Source organism: Castor canadensis, chromosome 14, assembly GCF_047511655.1.
Source record: "Castor canadensis chromosome 14, mCasCan1.hap1v2, whole genome shotgun sequence".
NCBI lineage: Eukaryota > Metazoa > Chordata > Mammalia > Rodentia > Castoridae > Castor > Castor canadensis.
The window spans coordinates 55,883,381-55,899,345 of record NC_133399.1 but is presented as its reverse complement, the minus strand read 5'-3'; the positions used below and the strand labels follow the sequence as shown (position 1 = coordinate 55,899,345).

Genomic DNA, 15,965 nt, shown 5'->3' with positions numbered 1-15,965 from the left:
TTCCCTTATCTATATTTAAGTCGTTCTCTATCTGGTATCATTTTTCTTCTGCCTTAAGACCTTCCTTTAACATTTCTGGCAGTGCAGGTCTCCTGTATAAAAACAATCTTGCTTTTGTTTGAAAAGTGTTGATTTCATGTTCTTTGGAAGATACTCTTACTTGGAACAGAATTCTGGGTTAACAAGTTCCTTTCCCACTTCCCCACACTATCTGCTCTGCTGTCTTCTGACTTGCACATTTTCTGACAAGAGGATAGCCTTAAATTCCATATTTGCTCCATGAGATATGCCCCGGTGTGCTTTTCCTTGTAGTCTCCTGCTTGTAATCTCTGAGCTTCTTAGACTGTTGCATTTCTACTTTTCATAAATTAAGGGATTTTTTTCAGGCATCATTTCTTCAAATATTCATTCTGCTCCCTTTCCTAGGACTCCAACTACATGTATTTTGATAGGGTGTCGCTGACACTGTGCTCATTTTTCTAGTTACTTATTTCTGTGCTTCAGGTTAGAGCATTTCCATTCTTTTGTCTTCACGGTCACCGCCGTTTTCTTCTGCAGTGAGTTGTTGCACTCTCCTCTGGTGAATTTTTCATTTCAGTTGAGCATTTTATATGCTGGTGTTTTCTCATAGTATAGCAATGATCTTCTTTTCTTTTTTTAACTTTCTTCTTAGCGATTGCCCTAGAGTTTGAGTATATATTTAGAACCGATCCAAGTACACTTGTGCCTCATGGGTAGTACCCATACCTTGTTATGACAGAATAACCCTAATTCTTCCTTCTCATCCCTTGTATCATTGCTGTCATTCTCACCTATAGGTAAGCAGACATAAGTAAATGTTTTTTCATAAATTTCATTTATAAGTATTCATTATGTACACCTAAGAATATTTATACACAAGTATACAAAATTGAAGACATCATTGCTATTATTATTCTGAACAAATTTTTATCAATTAAAGTAAGAAAAATAAAAGTTGTTATTTTGCCTTCACTTATTTCTTCCTGAATGCTCTTCCTTCCTTTATTTACATCAGTACTATTTTTTTGCCTTTTAAAGAACTGCTTTCAGGATAGATCCATGGGCAACAAAATTCCTTAGTTTTCATTTGTCTAAGAATGTCTTTATTTTTCCTTCACTGTGGAAGGATTATTTTATGGAATACACAATTCTAAATGTTGAGAGTTTCTCTCTCAACACTTTAACTATTCTACTCCTCCCACCCCATGATTCCTACAAAGTTAAATGTAAGCACCAGGGGCTTACACCTATAAATCCTAGCTACTCAGGAGGCAGACAGCAGGAGGATCACAATTCAAAGTCATCCCAGGAGAATACTTCTCAAAATCCTATCTCGAAAAAATCCATCACAAAAAAGGGCTGGTGGAGTGGCTCAAGGTGAAGGCCCTGATTTCAAGACCCAGTATCTCCAAAAAAAAAAAAAGTCAACTATAATTCTCATCTTTCTTCCTCTAAGGTAAGTAGTTTCTTCCCTTTGGCTTCTTTCAGGATTTTTTTTCTCTGTCTTTGATGTTCTATGATTTGAAATGATATGCTTATGTAGAGTTGTTTGGGACTTTATCCTGTTCAGTGTTCTATGAGCTTCCTAGATCTGTGGTATTGGATGCTAATTTTGGAAAACTATGTCATTGTTGCTTCAAATTTATCTTTGTTCCTTTGTTTCTCTTCTTCTCCTTCTGGTATCATGCTCCTATGACTGTGTTGTATCTTTTGCAATTGCCACACAATTCTTAGATATTCTGTGTCTTTTCTGTTTTTCAGTCTTTTTTTCTCTTTGCTTTTCAGCTTTGGAGGTCTCATCAATATATTCAGAAGCTCAAAGACTCTTTCCTCAGCTATGTCCAGTTTACTAATAAGTCCTTCATTTATGTTACAGTGTTTTTGATCTCTAGCATTTCTTTTATCCCCTCATACTCCCTCCAACACACACCTTAGGATTTCCATGTTTCTGCTTCTATTACCTGCTGTTCTGGCCTGTTGTCTACTTTATTCATTGTAGCATATTAGTGGTGGTTTTTTTTTTTAATCTCCTGTCCTAATTCTAACATTCCTAGCATGTGTGGTTCTGATGTTTGTTTGATCTCTTCAAACTGTGTTTTTCATTGCCTTTTAGTATGCCTTGCAATTTTTTCTTGATAGCTGGGCAGGATGCACTGAATAGAAGGAGCTGCAGTGAGCAGACCTGTAATAATGTGGTAGTAGTGTGAGGTGAGAGGAAATACCCTGCTGTCCTATGGGTAGGGGAGAGGGAATACACTGCTGTCCTATGGGCAGGTCTGTCTCTTAGTGGTCAGGACCCTCTGAACCATGACCTTCACAAGGCTTCTCAATTTTTTCCTGCCCCATGGGGAAGACAGGTTGAGATGCTGGAATTGGTCTTTTCCCTTCCCCCCTGTGGAAAGGTAGAGCTGACTAGCATTGGGTATTTGCCTTTCCCAGGATCAGACGGGCTCTGACTAAACCCCAGTAGATTAGGCCTTGGGTCACTAGTTTTTCCTGAGTGTGGACTTTGATAAGAATAGAGTATTCTGGCTTATTTTGAAATGTTTCCTTCTCCCCTTGTTTTAGTCAGACTCTTCATCCCTGAGACAAAATACCTGACAGAAACAACTTAAAAGAAGAAGGATTTACTTCTCTCATGGTTTCAGACATTTTAGTCCATGATGATGGGGAAAGCTGACAGAGCAAAGGAGCCCACCTCATCGTGGCCAGGAAGCAGAGAGAATGAATGCTCACACCACTGGCTTTCTCTGTTTTCTCATTTATTCTGCCTGGGCCCCCCAAGTCTATGGCATGGTGACACCCACATGAATGTCAGGTATTCCCTCCTTAGTTAGTCCTCCTTGGAAACACCCTGACAGATGCACTAAGACGTGTATGTGCATTCCTAACTTCCTAGGTACTTCTCAATCCAATCATCAAGCTGACAATCAAGAGTGACCATCACACCCTTCCCATCCTGCTGGAAGCATGAGAGGATATTTCTTCAATATTTATTGCCAAAACCTTATTGAGATCCTAGAGATAGAATTTACAAATGTGTGGGACCCCATTACTAAATCTTTTTGGAGTTTTTAGCTTTCAAACATGTCCATACCTACCAATTTTTCAGTTACAGTTCAGGTTTTCCTAACCCAGCACTGGTTGTCACAGAGATCTCTGTACCTGCCTGTTTAGTCTCTCCTTGCTCCTCTCACGCATCCAGGAGAATTGTTAATTTTTCCATTGCTTCAGCTCTTATTGCTAGGGTAGCAATTCAACATCCAAGCTTCTTATGTGCAGAACTGGAAACTGGACACTGCATTTTTCATTTCAGGTGCCATATTTTTCAGCTCTAAACTTTTAGGGTTTTTTAATATCTTTCATTTCTCTCTTCATTATCTTCACATTTTTCACTAGGTTTTTGAGCATATTGGGCACTTTGTTATGGGTAGGTTTTTAAATAAAATTTCATTTTAGGATAATTTTATATTTGTAGAAAAGTTGCTGAGGTAGTAGAAAGCTTCTGTATACCATTTCCCTAGTTTCTCCTAATGAAAGATCTTGTATAACTCTGGTACATTTGTTAAAATTAAGTGTTGTGAGTTGAATCCAATTTTCCTAAAAAGACATGCTAAAGTTCTAACCCTTGGTACTTGTACATGTGACCATATTTGAAAACAGGGTCTTCACAGATATAATTAGTAAGGATAAGATGTAGTCATTCTGGAATACAGTGGACCCTAATTCTAATATAGCTGGAATCCTCATAAGAAGATTCAGAGGAGAGAGTCACAGAGGGGAATGCCATGTTATGAGGGAGGAAGAGATTGGGGTGATGCATCTATAGGGTTTTCTGGTGGCCACCAGCAAGAGGTAAGAGTCAAGGATAGTTTCTCCCCTGAGCCTTTGGAAAGATTCTGGCCAGCATCTTGCTTTTAGGCTACAGCTTTCAGAACCACAAAATAGTAAATTTCTATTATGGTAAGCCACACAGATTGTGATACTTTGTTAACAGCCCTAGAAAACTAATGAAAAGAAGTTAACATTGGTACATTACTATGCTCTGAACTCCAAGCTTTATGCATATTTTACCATTTTTCCACTAATGTCATTTTGCTGTTCCCAAATATAGTCCAGGATATCGCATTACATTTAGACATCACATTTCTCCCCAATCCCTCTACATACTGACACACACCAAGCTTGCCGTGTTTTTCATGATCTTCAAAGTACCCATCAACCTTTTGTGACTGTCCCTCAATTAGATTTTCTCTAACATTTGCAAGGCTGAGGTTATATTAGAATGCAATGCCCCTCTCGTGATGCAAGGCTTCTCACTATAAAGTTGTCATTTCTTCCCCCACCCATGCTCTGTCCTTTGAAAGTGACCCACTGAGTCCAGCACCCCCAAGGGGAAGAGAATAAGGAAAATTATATAGTTTTCTGCTATTTCCGTCATGCCTGTTATTTCTGGGTATGTTTCTTGTGAGCATTTTTTTTCTCCTTGTTATGTGTCACTTCGTTCTGCGTCTTTGCAAATCTAAATACTTTTGTGAATTTTACATTCTTAACTATTAGATTTTGTCGCATTTCTTTAAGGAGTGTTGGATTTCATTCTGTCAATTTGGTGAGGTGTTCTTGCTTACCAGCAAAGTATAATTTGGGGCCTTTTAAAAAGTTCTTTTCTCAGGCTGGTCTGGCGAAGGGTTTATTCTGAGTTAAGTACCACTATTCACATGGACACTTTCTAGAGCTTTCAAAGTGTTGAGCATACTTGTTACCTTGCTGGGCCTGAGACTCCAAGGGACCCCTGTGTACCATGCTGGAGCTTCTTCCCTATGTAATTCACACTCAGTGCCCTGCCTCAAAATTTCTGTCTATGTCAGTCTCCCCACCTCCAATCTCTGGCCCCACTGGAGTCTGAGTTCTCATTATGGCTCAGAAATTCGCACCAAGCAGAGAGCCAGGACAATCATAGAGCTGACCTCCTTTTTTTATTTCTCTTGACATCCACAGTCCTGGGTTTCCTGTACCACATCTAACAATAGTTATTACGTGTGTTCTGTCTGGATTTTTGGTTATTCATGGCAGAAGAACAACTGTAGGCACTGTCACCATTTACAATAAGCAGTGCTCCAAGTTTTTGTAATTCTCCCTTTCCTCTGCTCCCAAGGAAGGTGGCTGCTCACTGCAGGCCCTACTCTGTCAGGCTTAGGTGGCCTGCTGCCTTTCCAGGTCTCCAACATGCCTTGGAGAACTGTATTGTTCACACTGATTTATGTTACAATCTATTAAATTACTCTATGTTTTCCATCTCCTGTCAGAGCTAGTCATCTTCCTCCACTTTAAAAGGGCTAAATAGAGAGATGGAGGGAGTGGGCTGGTCAGAATGTACTTCGTGGAAGAGAGTTGGTGGGTTGGCAAAAGTCAGTAAGGATGTTTCCTTTCTTGCTTGCCACTCATAAGAGGAGTGGCCAGGAACAGTGGCTATGCTGAAGTCATCGGAAGGGCCGCTCTCATGAATGCATCCCTAGGACCAGGTGATCCAACAGACAGATGCGGGCTATACCTGAAGAAGTAGGAATTGAGAGGGTTGTTGTGTCAGCTAGAAGATGGGAGACTTCATCATGACGGGATTGGTATCTGATGAGTCACAGAAGTCCCCACGGGGAAAAGCCCATCATGGGGCACCAGCTAAATCCAAGAGCATTTGTCCAGATGACTGCAGGCCAGCAGATGGACAGCATTGTCTGTCAGTGCCCTCTCTCCAGCAAGCAAGAGAACCAGTGGGGAAATGGCAGGACAAGGGTGGAAAAGACAGCCTGTTCTTTCTCCATGGCAAGTTTCTGAGGCTAGGGTGTGGAGGGGGAGAGTTTAACTGAATAAGAACTGAACTCTTTTTTCTAGATTAGTCTGAACTATTTGGGATGTGAAGATAGGAATTCTCTTTAATAACTAAGAGGGACCCAGAAGCAATTTAAATGAATCTAAACAAGTTCCCAGCATAGGGATTCAAAAGAACAGATGGGAAGGCGGAAAGACAGGAGGTAGAACATTCTTTCACTATTTCAGTCCACATCTAGTTCATTCAATGAACCATGTCAAATACTGGACTTGTGAAATAGTTTATAGGGAAAAAGCTAGGACCCCAGAGGTCACAAAAAGCAGAGTGCCACTCAGCCTCTCTTGACTCTACCGATGACTTTACTTCCAGATCCACCTTACTGCCCAAGGTTCTCAAAAGGTGGTCCCAAAATAGCCCCTTCTCTCACAGACACCTCAAGACCTATGTCCCTGTTCTACCATGTGGGACTCGGACACAGGGGAGCAGACCTGGCACCTGCTACCTGTGATCCATCTGGAGAGGATATAGACCAGACTGCACAGTATGGGGCTGGATCACATGTCACTGAGGGATAATGGAATCTTTTTCTAGGAAAATAGCTCCTAAAACTACCTGTTCTAAAAGACTCGCTGGCATTTTCTTTCCAACCCATCACAGATCTATATTTTGTAAAATATAATAAAAATTATTTTTAAAATTGAATAAAAACAAAGCCTACAAGATATAGACTCACCATTTGTATTATTAGATTGGACAAACATAAAACTACCCCTTCAGATTGCAGTTTCTTCACTGATGTCCTCATGGACAAAAGACAGCCTCACTGACCACTCTCTGAGCAGCATGACCCAGCCAGGGACTGCCACCAGCAGCCCATCCCAACTACAATTTCCAGGCAGCCTCATTAAAACTCAGAGCCCCTAGGATCCTGAGCCCCCATCACTGACATCTCCCCTTTCTCTTCCCTCCTCTCCCATGCCTCTGGTAGCCACTACTCTACGCTCAACTTCAGTGAGAGCAACTTCTCTAGATTACGCTCACAAGTGAAGTCATACAGGTTTGTTGAGTTGATCACTATGCGATGGATACATGAATCAGAACACATTGTGCTTCATAAATAAGTGCAAATATTACACGTCAACCAAAACTAAATAAAGTAAGTACTTTAAAAAAAAAAAAACTTGCAGGCCACCTGACCACACTATTCCAGGCCTTTCACTTCTCCTGCTGCTTCTCCATTCTCCTTGAGGCAACTTCTGGTGAGAAAGCAGCACTCAGAGTGCAGTCCTCCACTGGGTCCGCAGGCATTGGTGCCACATGCTAAGGCTGCTTCGGCATTCTTGCCTCCCTGCCTGACTGGAGTGGCTGCTTCCTTCTCCAGGCTCCATTTCAACACTGCCTGCCGTGCCTTTTCTATCCTGGATACCTACCATTCATCTGAGGCTTCCTGGAGGAGTACATACACACTGCCAGACTCTCCTCACTGCAGCTCCTGTCCAGCACTGTGGCTCTGTCCTATCCATGTCTTACCTTCCCTGGGAGTTATGAGGTACTTGAGAGCAGGATTCACTTCTGCATTATTCTTGCCTCCTTCATCATAGCTGAAACAAGGGCTGCCCAGTGAAGTTGATTTCTATCCATGACTGAAAACACACTTCTCCCTCAGTCTGGATGGAACAAGCTGGGCAGAGATTGACAGCTACCTGCAGTGCCAAGAAGGCCCAGGTCCTGATGGCCACGAGCCAGGACATCCCACCAGCATGAAGGAAACGGCTGCTTAATAAGTGGACACTTTGGAAGGGCTCTGTGCCCCTCCAAGCTCTTCAGAAAATGAGAACACCAGCTGTCCCCTGTCTCAGTCAGATGGGACATTGCCTTTCATCAGTCTCAGGCCTCTTCTGTCTAGCTGGGTGTCAGAACCCAGTGCCAGTTGTTCCAAGATGGGAAAGCATACTTGACAGATGGAAGATAGGTTAGTGTTGTGTGAAGGGAAACCACTTTTGCTCAGCCACATGGTGCATGGCCAGCACAAGGCCTGATTACAGGGCATTAAGCTCTGGAAGAAATGTGCCACTGGCTGGAAAACAATGGCAGCTCATTTTTGTTCCTGCGTCTGAGGAAGCCCAGGGTGAGGGCAGCACGAGGCTGTGACACGAGCTGCTCCAGAGAGGCAGCTCACCACCATCCAGCAGGTTGGCTGCCACCCTCCCCACCCCCCACTCCACCCCACTGAGCATCAGTTGCAGCTGCCATGCTGCAGAGGCAGTGGACACAGGAGGACAAATGGTGAGAGAAGGGACAGCACCATTGGCCACTAGGCTGAGCTGGCCACACAGGTAAACCATGGTTTTCCGTGAAATCTAAGCACTCCTGCCTCCTACTCTTCTGCAGCCACCATCCTGGGAGGCCCAATTGAGAGCCTGAAGTCCACTCTTCCTGTCCCATTGCCACAAGAAGTCTACTGAACTGACTGGAAAAGCACACACACGTGCATGTGTGTGTTTGTGTGTGTGTGTGGCTTATCTGCCTGTGTAGGAAGATCTTGCCACTGTGAGAGATCTGATGACTTTTAATTCGACTGTCTGTTTCCCTCTTGTAATCCACAGCGTGGCAAGCAGGAGGTGAAAAACTCTCCATGAGGTTTTTTTCCACTGAGGCCACTGAACTATGTAATTTAGAAATCAGGGTTAGCTTTCAACTCACATGGTCCTAGACTTTGGAAGATCTCTTCTGTTCTAGAATGATAGAAGGAACAATATCTTTTAAATTTATTTTAAATTTCTAAGTGTGATAAAAATACACATAACATAAAATTTACCATCTGAGCCCTTTGTAAGGGTCTCTTTCAGTGGAATTAAACACATTCACAGTGCTGTGCCACCATCACCACCATCCAATCCCAGAACATGTCATCTTGTAGAACTGAAACTCTGCCCACAAAGCAACAATTCCCCATCCCTAGCCCCCAGAGACCTCCATTCTACTTTCTCTAAAAGTGCAACTAATATACTTCATAGAAGTACATTTAGGCATTTCATTTTGTAAACAATCCAGTGGTTATCTTTTTGTGACAGGCTTATTTTTCTTAGCATAATGTTCCCAAAGTTTATTCATGAGGTACCAGGTGTCAGAATTTTCTTCCTTTTTAAGGATGAATAATATTCTATAGTCTGAATATATGCCACATTTTGGTTTTCCATTCATCCATCTTTTTAGCTATTATGAATAATTCCACTACGTACTGGGTATGCAAATATCTAGTTGAGCTCCTGCCTTCAATTATTTTAGGCATATAGCCAATAGTGAAATTACTGACCATATGGAGATTCCGTTTCTTCCTTTCTGAGGAGCTTCCATATTGCCATATTGCACCTGCACCATTTCACATTTCACCAATGGAGCTGCAGGCCCCGCTTTCTTTACACCCTCGCTGATACTTGTTGCTTTGCATGTTTTTTCCTTTGTTTTGTTTTGGCTTTGAGATAGGGTTTTGTTGTACAGCCCAGGCTGCCCTCATGCTCAGAGTCCTCCTGCCTCAGTGCTAGGATTACAGGTGTACACCAGCCGTGCCCGGCTACTGCTACTTTCTCTGTTTTTGGTAGCAGCCATCCTACTGGGTCTGACGTGGCATCTCACTATGGGTTTGATTTCTATTTCTCTAATATTTATGAGACTAAACATCTTTTTATGTGTCTACGGGCTCTTTGCATTTTTTTGGAGAAATGTCTTTTTAAGTCCCTTGCCCATTTTCTAATCAAGTTGTTGATTTTTTGTTGTTTTAGGGGTTCCTTATATATTCTGAGTTATCACCCCTTATCAGGCATGATTTGAAAATATCTTCTTTCATATGGGGGTTGCCTTTTTTTTTCTTTTACTTTTTTTTTTTTTTTGCAGTACTGGGACTTGAACTCAGGGCCTTCACCTTGAGCCACTCTACCAGTCCTATTTTTGTGATAGTTTTTAGAGATAGGGTCTCACCAAACTATTTGCCTGGGCTGACTTTGAACTGCATGCGATCCTCCCGATCTCTGCCTCCTAAGTAGCTAGGGTTATAGGCGTGAGCCACCAGTGCCCAGCCTGGGGGTTGCCTTTACTCCGCCGATTTTGTCCTTATATACACAGTAGGATTTCACTTAGTTTTTCTTGTTCAATTTTGATGCCATCCAATTTATGTTTTTTCTTTTGTTGGCTCTAAAGAATAATGTTTTAAGACAACTCCAATACTGTGACTCCTCTTATGATACCACTGAGTGGAAGAACAAGCTAGAACCCTGTCCTGCTGATTGCAATGTGTGCCTCAGGGTCCTGACCTGTAGAGCAGCCACTTTCCCTGGTCCATGACTGAATTTACATGTCATTGTCCTTTACTAATGTTATCAGAAACCCTTTCTTTGCAGGCTTGTGCTAAACAGATGGCCTTGTATTTTGGGTTTCTTGTTTTATTACTGTCTAGTGGGGTTTTGTTTTGATGATGGTGGTGCTTGTTAGCTTTGTTTTGCTTTATTTATTTATTTATTTTTATTGCTTTCTGAGGATGCTTTTCAAGTTCTATAGCAAAGAACCTTTAAGAATTAACTTAACATAAAAGATCCAAACTGAACCACTTATTTAGAGGAAAAATCCCAGGTTTGCTGACCAGCTCAGATCTTGACTCTTTATGCCAGAAAAGATCATCTTATAAAGTCACCAAATGGTCCCAAAGATAGTGAGCCAAATGCAGATGTTTAACTGTTCTGAGAGATAAGCAGTTGAAAGCCTCTTTTAAGAAGGCTTCAGCATTCAGGGTCCTGGCTCTACATTTTATGAGCCCTAATTTTGGTCCAGTGTCAGCCACTGGGTCCTCTGCCAAGAAATACTGGGAAACCAGCTTTTCCCTAGCTTCATTGATATGTCAGCAGCTGATGGACAGTGTCTGTGAAGACAGACCAACCTCCAAAATTACAAATTTGCTGAAATGAATTCACCGCTTTCCTCTCATAAAACAGGATGAGTTTAGTGGAAGGTGACGTCAGCCCCATAGTGCGAACAGGAGGCAAGAAAGGGAACAGGCAGAAATAGCAATGCCAGCAGGATGTGCTCCAGCCTCTTCACCCTTCAGAGTGACTTCCTTGAGGGGGTCATGCGTGCAGCACTCTGGGGTTCCATAGCTTCCTCTCATTCCTCTTCTTTTAGCCATTCAAAGTGAGTTACTTGAGTATAAGCTATGTGTCAAGCACGATGCTGAGGACATCAGTAATGGAAGAGGGTGACACAGAACTCGTATTATCATTGCTACATCCTCATGGTGCCTACAGACAGGTTAAAGACATTTAAAAGACATTTAAGAAGTAAAAGTGACCGAGCAAAACAGACTTGATACTGCACAACTTAACCACTCTACCACTCTACCCCAAGTAGGTGGGTGCACGTAGGAGAGGGGGCTGTGAGGAGGGGAAACCCAAATGGCCTGGTATTAGAGCCACATCACACACAAAGGCACCAACACAAACACAAATTCACAGTCCCAACACCTACACACACTGACACAGATATTCACTTGCACCCACACACATGCACCATAAAAAGAGACATCATCTTCCTACACCAGTTCAGGGATCTTTTCTTTTAACATTTCTCCCCTTAAAAAAATTAGAAGTGGGGCCAAAGCCCAGGGCTTTCCAAAGAAGTTTAGTGGTCCATGACTGAATTTACATGTCATTGTCCTTTTGTCCTTATCCAAACAAGTTTCATGTGCACCCTAAATTCCTGGAAGGCTGAACTCTTTTAAGGAGTAAATTAGTGATCATGAAAGGTAGTTGCTGGAACTTGGGTTGAAGAATTAAAGAGCCAAGCTTGGAGTGTCTGTTGCAGAAGCCCAACTGCTCTTTGTAGACATACAATATTCCTGTAAATGGATGCTGCTCTTGGCTCATTTTCAGCACAGGTCAAGTTCAACTGCTTCATGCAGCCTGGACAGTGACTGGGTCTAAGGAAGTCCAGATGGTTCTGATTAGGTCTGGAAGCACATGACTCAGCCAGTAGAGAGAACCCAATCAGTTCCCAAGGTCGAGGCTCCTGTCGCTGCCTCGTAGGTCCAAGTTTTATTCCTGATGGAATGCAACTTTCCAGTTTAGAGCTGAAATCTTTGATTTCTTCTTCCCACCTACCCTCCCCACAAAAAGTCAGCAGGAAAAACTCTGGCTTGAAGCAGAGGCTCTGGGGGTTTGTTTGGACATAACTCACCCTCTGTAAATCAGCAATTTAATGAGCTAAATGCACATGAATCAGAGACACCAGGGTCACATTTCCACTGAAATACTTGTGGGGGAGGGAGTGCAAAATGCACTCCAAATTTGGCCTAATCCAAAATCAGGAGGCAGGCCAGGCCTTGTCAAATCTCCCTTGTCCTGATGTTTGGCCCAGCAACCAGGAATGGTTCCCTGGCAGCCCTCAGCTGGGACATGGCTCATGGGTGTTCACAGCCCTGAATTCCTGCACCAGCACTGCATGTGATAGCCATGCCAGCTCCAATGTCAATACCCAAGATATCAAAGGTCAGGCAGAATAGGAGGCAAGCAACAATGAGAACAATGGAAGGGTCTGACATAAAAATTTTGGTAGGAAACAAGCAATTACATGAGAACAAATATTCCCCAAACCACTCCCGGCCATCAGAACTATAGAGCAGTGATATCAAAATAGCAGCAAGGAAGAGCTGAAGCTAAACAGCCTGCACTTGGAGAGAAGCAGTCTTCCTGGCGTGGAGCTGTGACCCTGTCCCTAAGCCCAAGTCTGATCCTGTGTGTGCCTTTTAAAACACGTGAGATTTATTTGACTTGATCTAGAAGCTGGATCTCTTCCCCCTGAAGTTGAATCCACTTCTGCACAAACACATTTCCATCCTCCAGGCAGGGAGGAAACAGTGAGTCAGACAAGAAGAGAGGATTTTCTCTGCAGGTTCAGTCTGAGGAGTGCTGAAAATGTGCAGACCAAGAGACAGAACCAGTGCCTGGATGGAGCATGCTGTACAGCTTAGAGCAGATGGAGAGCCACAATGGAGGGGGTCTAGGAAAGAACGATTTTGCTAGAAGCCAAACTAAGGTGAAACATAACAGCCGTCCTTTTTCTTCAGCTAGAGTTGTGGCACGGTCAAGCTAATTCCTAGGGTTTGAAAGATGAGTTCTTTCCTTCCAACCAGTTGAATGGAAATAACTTAAGTCTCTGGTCTTGTTTGTAGCTAACCTGTGCCACTTAGTTTCCATCATGGGATGTCATCATCACCTGCCTCCAGCCTCGACTGTCAGTGTTTGCACTAGGAAGGAGGCGCCTAAAACTCAGGAGGCAGCCTGGGAACAGACAGGTGGCTGAGGTTGGCAAGTGGGGACAGAGCTAAGCAGGCTTCCTGCTGACAGTGACAGCAGTTTACTGGCTGGTGCATATTTTTTCTCTAGCCTACTACTGGCTGCCTCCTCTTCTTTTTCCTTCTCAGCAGGAACATTGCTTGGGGGCCTTCCCCAAGTCTGGCCCAAGTCATGAGCTGGTGTGTCGTGCCAGAGGGAGGTGCTACTGCTAGAGTCTTTGAGAACCCTTCCAAGACCAACTGCCAAACTGGGATTCCCAGTGGCCTCATGCACCAGACTGGGGAGGGACTGCTGACCCCTGAGGAATCCACTTAATTCTGTGGCACCCACCATGGTTGTCCTTGGGCTACATTAGAAACAGTCAATTGGGTTTTGGCCTGCAGTCCTTCATCTCTTCAGAAGATAACCTTATTGTTTAGGCAAAGAGACAGAATTACCCAGATCTGTCTCTTGTGAACTAGGAAAGAAGAAAAGTGGAAACTGAGGCTCTGAAGCCATCCTTCCACCACCCTACCTGTTGCTGAATAGAAACAGTGACAATAGATGATTGCTAAAGTGGTGCTGAGGAGCTTAAATGACTCTGGATGAGTTGCTAAAGGGTGCCACAGCCCTGGGATGTGTGCATAGCACTTCAACAGGATATCCTGTTCCAATTCTCTTTCTTGGAAGGAAATCTAATGTGCAGTGCTGGGGTTCAACTGTTTTCTTCACCTTTAAATCCTGACACCCAGGGGATCTCAGGGAAGTTCTAGCCTAGATCCCCCCTGGCCATCCAATAGACAGGCTTCCAGAAGGCACACAGCATGAGGACCCTGGATTCAGGTGCTCTAGGGAAGGAGGAGGTAGGAACTTCTTGAGCTCACAGCTACCCACTGCTGAAATCCCAAGGACAGGACCATAATTCTGATTGTTTGCTGACAACCCCCACCCACCCATTCTGGCACTCAAGTGATAGAAAGTTCATGTTAATTAAAACCACGTGGTGGGGTCTCAGCTGTGGAAAATGGCTGGGTCCTTTCTCCTTCTTCTCACTTCCTCTTTCTCTCCTTAAACACACACATGCAACTTTCCCTCCCTTTATTTAAGCAAACAACTCTCTGTGATTAAGTATAGCACCTTCTTATATAAATAGTCCACAGATGTATGAAGACACAGGAGTTTTCTGCTCCTATTTAGAGTTTGTTCTGGTACCCATCTTCAGCAAACCTACAAAAAAAAAAAAAAAAATCCCAGCCCTCGTTGGCTTTTGCTGACAGAAATTCCTAATGCCCCACCCCCCTCCTAAGTAAATCAGTACTGCTTGGCAGGTTGTCCTCAGTTTATCAGAGAGGTGGGATTTCCCACCAAATGCTTCAATCACCCCTCCTTTCTTGGCTCTGCCCATAACCTGAGTTTGAAACTGCCAAGATGTGAACAAATGCAACGTGAAAAGTCCAGATTCTGTAGTCAAATTCCTGTATTACTTTAGCTGTCCAGGTAAATACCTCCAGCCAGCTAACTCCAACCACCACTGTGGGTAGAATGGGGCTGGGTATGGAGAAGTCTGGTGAAGGACTGAGCTTGGAATGCTAATAGGTTGCTGGGGGAGCAAAAAAGGATGGGATCTATGAGTAACTGACGAAGTGGAGTCTATCCTGAAGGGGTTGAAAGCCAGGAATAGGGTGTAGCTTAGTGGTACAGGTGTGCTTAGCATTTCAAAGCCCTGAGTTTGATTCCTAGCAACACACACACACACACACACACACACACACACACGAATGTAATGAATGGCTTAAGATTAGCCCCCACTTTGGGGTTTATGATCAGTTCTGACTCTCCAGTTTGATTTTCTTCTCAACTCAAAGCATGGTTCATATTTTGAATCCCTAGGAGACGGAGTCTCTGAAATCCCAGAGATGGCATTATTACAATGGGGTCAAGGACACTATGGAACCTATTGGAACTTCCATACCCAAAGTGTGCTTACAGACCAGAAGCTTGAGCCTTACCCAGGATCTCAACAGATGTGTAGACAGGGCCCACCTCACACCAACAGAATCTGACCCTGCACTCACCCTATCATGCATACGCATATTAAAGTGTAAGCAGCACTCTTTGGAGAGTCAGATGTGCCCTGCAAAATGCAGAGTAGTCTCATCCCCTTCCTATGTAACTTACTCCTATTACCTAATACCTAGTAAGGATAACCTACAGAATGATGTGTGGGGAAAGGGAAAGGAAGACCCCCAAGTAACCTCCTGCCACATTTCCAAGCCACATCTGTCCCATCAGAATGTTAATAAAGTCAGATCTGATGAACTGAAGGCACCTGGAAAACATAATGCATCAGGTTACCAGTTCATAACCAGGATTTCTCTGGGTGGAAGCCAGAACCTATATGTGGGCAAGCTACCCTCACAACACTCATATATGCTGCAGGTTAAGACGGAGTCTCCTTCCTGTGATTGCTATTGGCACTGATTTCTCTTCCTCAGGAGCAAATGTCAGTTGCCAACATTCCCAGATCCAATGTGGGGAGATGGCCTTAGAGGACACTGCGGCCCATGTCTCTTACTGCCCCCGTGTAGGACACCTGTGCAGTTCCTCAAAGAGGAACTGGGCACCCTGAAAGCAAGGCCACAGTTTTTGGCGCTTCCAAATCTCCAAGCACAAGGCCCACACAATCCTGGCCCCGGTCACCCAGAACTCCAGGGAGACCCCAGCAGCAGAAGGGAGGCGAGACGCCTGCGCACAGCAATGGAAAACTGCTGATCATGGTGGTGGGGGCATGAATGACA

At 43.7% G+C, this 15,965-nt stretch overlaps 1 protein-coding gene across 3 annotated transcripts in view; it reads right to left on the bottom strand.

Moving 5' to 3' along the window:
* Positions 1–15,965, bottom strand: part of Sfrp1 (secreted frizzled related protein 1) — a 136,675-nt gene that overhangs the window by 77,804 nt on the left and 42,906 nt on the right. The gene's annotated exons all lie outside the window — the stretch shown is intronic.